This window comes from Merops nubicus, unplaced genomic scaffold, assembly GCF_000691845.1.
Source record: "Merops nubicus isolate BGI_N331 unplaced genomic scaffold, ASM69184v1 scaffold10773, whole genome shotgun sequence".
NCBI classification, from domain to species: Eukaryota; Metazoa; Chordata; class Aves; order Coraciiformes; family Meropidae; genus Merops; species Merops nubicus.
The window spans coordinates 7,845-15,044 of record NW_008599710.1 but is presented as its reverse complement, the minus strand read 5'-3'; positions in this window follow the sequence as shown (position 1 = coordinate 15,044).

Below are 7,200 nucleotides of genomic sequence, written 5' to 3'. Positions count from 1 at the left end.
TTCCAGCTCCCCTGGATGATGGTGGGTGGTGGCAGCTCCACAGCAGCTCCCATGTGTAGAATGGTGCCAGTAACAGGGACAAACAGCCTGTGGGGCTGCTTTTGTAGCCTATGAGGGCTATAAAACTAGCACGTTTCCTAGCACTAGCATCATGTAAATAAGCCAGGTCACACAGCTGGTGTGCTAGAAATGTTGTCAACGTTTTCCTACCCACACCATTTAATAAAATACAATTATATCCTAAAAGCTCTGGCAGCACATCCCGTTTGTGCACATCAGGGATGTTTTAAGTATCTCTGGATGTCACAGAAAAGAAAAGAAGTAACTGTTTTCTTGGAGGAGGTGGGGTGTGTGTGTCCCAGACAGTGGGTTCATGGAGAAGATGAAGGGAGGGAGCTGCTGAGTTGCTGTAGCTGCAGTGCAGCAAGGAAGAGGTGGTGTTATAAAGGGAGACTTCTTAATTTAAAGCACTGAATATATTCAAATTGCTTTGCAGAATAGTTGGCTTGCACTTCTTACTGCTGGAATTGGATAACTAGAGAAGTAGAAGTCATGGCTGCTTCTGCAGCAGGGGACATCAATTATGAAGGAGAGATGATGTGCTCTGTAAGGTCAGGAGACAGTAGGACAGACAGGACTATATTCTGCTTTTCTCTGCCTGTCCAGGTGATGTTTGCTGTGGTAGCATGTGAGTTCCCAAGGTAACATGAAATGAATCCTGTCTCCTCTCTGAAGAGAAATGGGTCAGTGTTTGCCATCCCTGCAGACCCCACACCACAGCCTGCCACACCTTGGGTGCTAATTATGGTAGTAAGGTCATGACTTCAGCTCACTTTCTGGAGGCTCTGTGGGGAGAAATGTGAATTATAGAGACGTGGGATGTGGGTACTCATCTTTGGATGGACAGCTGTGCCAAAGACAAATCAGATTTTATTTCATGAAATCTCTCTCCTTAATCTTCAGAGATTTATTGAAAAGCTTGAGGTTAGGAAAGACCACTATGGCCTCTAATCTCTTCCTCTGTGTGCTGCAGATGAGTACTTTTTACCTACTTACCATAGTGTGAATTTTAGTGCTAGAGGTGGGTGTTGGTCTCTTCTCCCAGGTTACTAAAGACAGGACAAGGGGAAATGGGTATAAGTTGTGCCTGAGGTGGTTTACATTGGATATTAGGAAGAATTTCTTTCCTGAAGGGGTGCTGAGGCATTGGGCCAGGCTGCCCAGGGAGGTGGTGGAGTCACCATCCCTGGAGGGGCTCAAAAGATGCATAGACATGGTACTTCAGGACATAGTTTAGTGGTCATGGTAATGTTGGGTTGATGGTTGGATTTGATGATCTTAGAGCTCTTTTCCAACCTTAATGCTTCTATTATTATAATTTCTGGCAAGAAAGGCTTGGTAACAGGATCTGTGGCACATTGTCTCTGGCACTTACTGGGGACTTTACTGCCTGGGCTGACACACACCTAAACAGACCAGCACAGACCCTCCAGGAGGTGTTGAGGAGCAGCAGCTGGCTGGGGACAGCATGGGCTGGCAGGCCTCCACGGCTTGGCTGGGCGTGGAGAGGGGTCCCCAAGGGAAACCTGGCAAACCCAGCTGGCAGCACTGGAGCAAGAGGAAGGAGAGAAGCCGAGGTGCTTGGTGTGAGGGAGGCCATCTCACACAGCAGGAGGGATCTTCAGGCCACACCATTTTTCATGGAGCTGGTGCCACTAATAGGGAAAATAAGTAAAGCAGGTGATGGCCCAGGCTCCTCACACTCACTGCTGGAGGGCTGTATTTAATTAGATATATTTTTTAAGGGCTGTTTGTATCTAAACATATACAGATCATTCAGGGGGGAAAGATGTATTTCTATCCAGGCTAGTTGCTGTAGCCTTTGGAGATGGGTATCAGGTGCATCCAATGGAAGAGATGATCCTGTACTTGGTCAGCCGGAGCACGGTGGAAATGTAGAGAAGTCATGAGAAAAGTCTACTTGTAGGGAAGAGGAGAAGCTCAATGAAATGGGAAAACTCATCTAAGCAGAGGTGCCAGGCTGGAGCTCTCTGGGAGGAGAAGGCAGCTCATGCCATCCCCCAAATGAGCTGGTGAACTTGTGTAGCCATTGTCCTTCCTGGGGAGCAGCTTGTACCTTAGCCAGAACAAGCTCTGGGGGACGCACCCAGGAGCAGCCTGCAGCAGCAGCCCTGTGGAGAGAAGCCCACAAAGGAGAGGAGACGTATGGAAGTGCTTGATTTCCACATGGCTCAAAGGATGCCTTGCACATCCGTGCTGTAGAGCAGAGATGTGGATTTTGTGACGGGGTTGTTCAGCTTTTTGCTATGGCCAAAGTGACACTGAGGCTTGGGTTGTGGTAGTGGCAGGCACAGTGGCTGTGAGAGGGACACTGAGCAGGCAGGGACCCTGGCAGGCTGCAAGGCAGATAGCTCTCAAATGCACATTGCTCCATCCCTGTTCTTGAGAGTCACATAATGGAGAGAGGGACCTTTTTTCCTAATTAAGAACAGCGTAGAAATATACATCATGTCAGATTTCCCCAAAGGCACAGTGGAGTGCAGGTGGGAAAGGGAGGAGGGCTGAGGAGCAGAAGCCAAGTGGAAAATCTGAAGCTTTATCAGCTTCATGAAGCAGCATGAGGCTTCATCTTCTTTGCCTGAGATAAAAGATGGGGAAAAAGAATGTTTGTTTGCAGCTAGCTCGTCCAGGCCCCTCACAGGGCAGGCAGGTTGGTTTTTCTGCCTTTAATTTGTTTAAATATCTGTGTCCCTGCTCCGCCTTGGCTACTGGGCTGAAGCTGTTGGAGGTCAGAGTGTGTAAAGGGCACTGACACCTGTGCCCTGCCCAAGGAGGATGAACAGCATGCACAAAACCTCAGCAAGCCTCTTCCTGGGGAACATCTGCTCTTTGGATGCAACACATTCAGCTCGAAAAGCTCCAACGACCACCCTGCCCATCTATTTTGCTTTCCTAAGAAAATGAATTGCTGGCAGTTGTTCTGCCTCTCCCACCCTCCCATAGCTGTGACCTCTGTTCACCAAGCTTAACAGAGACACAGCGATCTCAAAGATGATCTGACCCTTCATGTTTCAGAGCTGAAAATAAAACCACTTTTATTTTGACTTATAGCTGAAGAACAGTGGAAATTGCCGAGCAGACTCTGGGCTATTCTTGTACCTCAGGATGGGAGCTGCTTCTCTCACGTCCCACACCAGTGCTGCAGGAAGCATCTCCTGGTGGGAAGACAGGAAAGCTGAGTCTCTGGTAGCAGGGTGCCCTTGCTGTTCACAGGTAAGGCACACGGGCTTGGCAGGCTGTGGGTATTTCACAAATTATCATAGCCATGGCCTTTAGGGAGCAGCCAGACTGCAAAAGGTGAGACGTACTGATGGAGGAAGGAAAATGTCCTTTGATTGCTTAGTTGCTTTTGAAAGGCACAACCAGGAAGATTCAGCACGTGTAATTTCAGCCAGAGTCTTAGAGACCTGACCTGTTGGCTAAAGTGGAGAGATGAGGGTTCCTTCTCTGAAGTTACTGTCATATATGTGACCACAAACAGAGTCACCTGGAGAGTTGGGAGCTATTTGTGATACTCAGCTTTGGGTAGAGAGCCTCATCTTCTCAGCTTTTTTTGGTAATCTCATCTTATGCCTTCTCCATCTATGAAATGGGACTGACGTTGGGCAGCCACCAGACAGGGGTCCGTGGCTCACCCTGCCTGGATGTACAGAGAAGCCCAGTGGGGCTGTCCCTGTATGTGGTGAGTTTTGGGGCTGGCGGGACCTGCAGCTCTGCCCCAGCAAGCTCAGGGGAACAGGACTTCCCACCTTCTGCTGAAACTAATGCAAAGGACCTATGCCCTCTGAAACTATATTTCTAAACACATGTGTTTCCCTTGTGGTCACTTCTTTCCTGGCCCAGGCTTAGTGCTCAGTTAGCTCTTCACAGTCTATTAAAAGCTCTCCCTGCATAATGTTCTTTCTTTAGTACCTGGTGCCAAATATATCCAGCCACCAAACCCCGTTGCTCTCAGAGGGGCAGGTTTGGCATAGGGGGTGTTTCTGGGCGGGGGACATGTCTGCACAAAGCTGAACACCATTTTTCTTGTGTTTATCTTCTCCTACCACCAAGAGGCATCTCAGGGCAGGTGGGAAAAGTCACACTGCACTTTCATAGCAGCTTAGCAGTGTTCCTCTCCCAGAAACAGCAACAAAGCCGAGCCCTGTGGGCTTGCAATGACAGTTCAGCTCCTCATTTGTTCCAAGCCCTGGCTGCGTTATCTGTCAGGGAGATAATTCCTTGACCTTGCGGTCAGGGGATGAGCACTTTGCTTAGTGATTAAGCCACTGCAGTAGATAACACGCTACGTTTAATCTCTTCGGTAGCTGCTCCCAGGGAGGGGGGGAGCACGAGGGGGCTGTGAGAAAACGGTGGCTTGCGATAGGTCTGAAGACCTCAGGAATGGTGGCAACAGTGCAGAGAGTGTGGCTGCATATGCCCGTCCTCCTGAAGTTAATTTTGTGGCAGACTGAAAAACAACGGGTGTATCTAGGGCACTATTTTATCAAGTGCTGGAGCCATATGGTGCAAAACCCCACGGTCCTCTGAGGGCTTAGGCATGTCAGAAATCAGGGAGTCCCTCTGTGTATGGATTCTGTCTGATAGCTGGCATATATAAAAAGAAGGCCTATAATTATTTTTCCTTTGCTCTGTCGAAGGGGGAAGGGACTCCTGAATAACCAGCTAATCCTGCTGACTTGAGCTGGGGAAGGAGGAGACACAACCTTTTCTGCTGCTTCCAAGCTGCGGCTGGGATATGGTTGTGAAGCATCCAGCTGGCATGCTGGACAGCCCCACAAGTCTGCCTTAATTTCCAAGCAAGTGCAGCACATACAGCAGTGTGGATGCATGACCAGGTTTCAGGGTTCTACAGGTCACTGAGGGTTGAAGCCCAGTCTCCCAGTGATATTTAGGGTCCTGTCTGCAACAGCTTTGACTGTCACAGTCTGACCTAGGTTTCATCCTCCTAGCCATCTTTCTATCCCTCCCTTTTTCCTAAGAATCTGTTTCTTGACCTTGACAGAGAAGAGGATGGAGACATGGGCCCACCTCCAGCCTGCCAGTCGTGAGATACTTGGGGGATGACACATTTCAGAGGTTTTTTTTTTTGGTCAGTCCTCTCTTCCTATGCTGTCACTGCATAGTTGGGGATTATGATTCCCCTTTAATCCATCTTTTCCCTTCAGGAGGTCCCTGCCTTCCTTGGAAACAGCCTCTGCCCCAGGTCTCCTTTGGCTGTGGTGTCACCTCTGTTAGGACACAGGAACGTGCTGGTTGTCACCACGTGCTTGCCTTTGGGCAACCGACCTGACCAGGCATGAAGCCAGCCCCAGTCCCACGGTCTGGTGACTGAATCAAAATGGTTGCTTACAAATAAAGCTGTGCCTGCATCTGGCCTTTGTGTGACACTGCCAGCCAGCTCTCTGGTTCCCTAACGACAAGTGGGCTATGGGCGTGCCATGGGTCTCTACCAAACCCTGGCACTTTGATAGTAAATTTGGTCTTTAAGAAACAAAAAAGAAAAAAAACCACCCCAGAACAAAACAAAACAAAACAAAACAAAACAAAAAAAGAAGCATAGTTAAAACTAAACAAACAAAAACAAAACAAAACAAACAAACAAAAAAACCCAAACAAACAAAAAAGAAGCATAGTTAAAACAATCTTCAGCAGAAATGTGCTTCCTCATCCTGTGCTCCTGAGCTGGATGCCTCTTCTGTAGCTCATTCTCCTGATCTAGCACTGAAACACAGTAAAATCCTTTTAGTGCCAACTCATATTCAAACACTCCTCATCAAATGCTCCTCATCACCCTCTGCTTTGCAGAAGCCCAGTGGACACCCTTGGCTGCTGCTTCAGAGCCCAAAGAGTGCTGGGTTAGCTCAAGCTCCCTCCTAATGCCATGGGGTGTTGCTGGCCAGCCCCTGGGACAGCACTTATGGAAGCCTGGGGTGGAGGAAGTCACTGGGCTGGGGTGGTCCAGAAGGCATTTCCCTGCTACTGTAAGGGGGGAGCCTTCAACAGGAAGGAGACCATTAAAAATTTTAAAAAATCAAAGTTCATCCTGACTCTCATGTAGTGTCCCACTCCTATCTTCATTATATTGCCCACTTAAGTCCTCCATGTGCTTATCCCAGCCAGCTCCCTCCAGGAGCTTCCCTTTTCCCTCCTTACTCCCACCAAACACCAAAGACATGTTTCTTTGCTGTAGTGGTGTGACAGCCATCATCACTGGAGATGTCTAGAACAGCTTTTCTACATTTCTCCACCCAGCTTTCCAGCCAAACCCCAACCCTTTGTTGGAAAACATAACTCCTCTCTTACCTGTGGTCCTACCTTCCACCATTCTTCGTTCCCTGAGGGTATCCAAATGGTTCTGTGAAAGGAGCTGTTTGGCCACGCACATCTGTTGCATGAGACCTATAGACCATGTCTCCTATGATTTGAAGGTTATTTAAATCTCCCCTTTTGCCACTTCTTTCTTCTCTCTCACATTCAGCATTTTTTTTTTATTTCCTCTGGGGAAACATTTTGTCCCTTGGCATTTGTGCCTCCAGCTGCCTCATAGAAAAGACTTACACTACAATTTTCCTCTCTAAATCAGATACATTGACTCCCTGGCCAGCCTGGCCTGCTTGCAGGATGCTTCCCTGTACCTGAGGACACTGCTGTGCGTTGTCATGGAGAGGATTCAGACTCAGGGTCGGTGGGTACCGTACAGCATAAAACTGTGGTTTATACAGTGCTGGCACCAGGAAAGGCAGAAAGGGCCCTGGTAGCTTACAGTAAATTTTCTGTGCATCTGGGGACTCATAAGCTGTGACTTTAGCACACTGTCTTCGCAGAGAGGGATCTGCAGCTTCCTGGAGACTGCAGGAGCTGCAAGAAATCTATAGAGCAGCCCAGTGTAGTTTGATCAGAGACAATTAGAGAGGGCAGTAGCTCTGGGTGTGAACATCACTGCCTTCAGGCATCTCTACTTCCACAATTTGTTGAGGGAACCGTAAATAAAATGCAAAGAGGTATGTGCAGGTTCTTTGAAACATTGTAGGGATCACAGAAAGCTTGTGTTGCCAGAGTACCTTCTGCCTGGGAAATATTAGTGCCCACAGCACCCGAGAGATGTAAGCTGGAGTG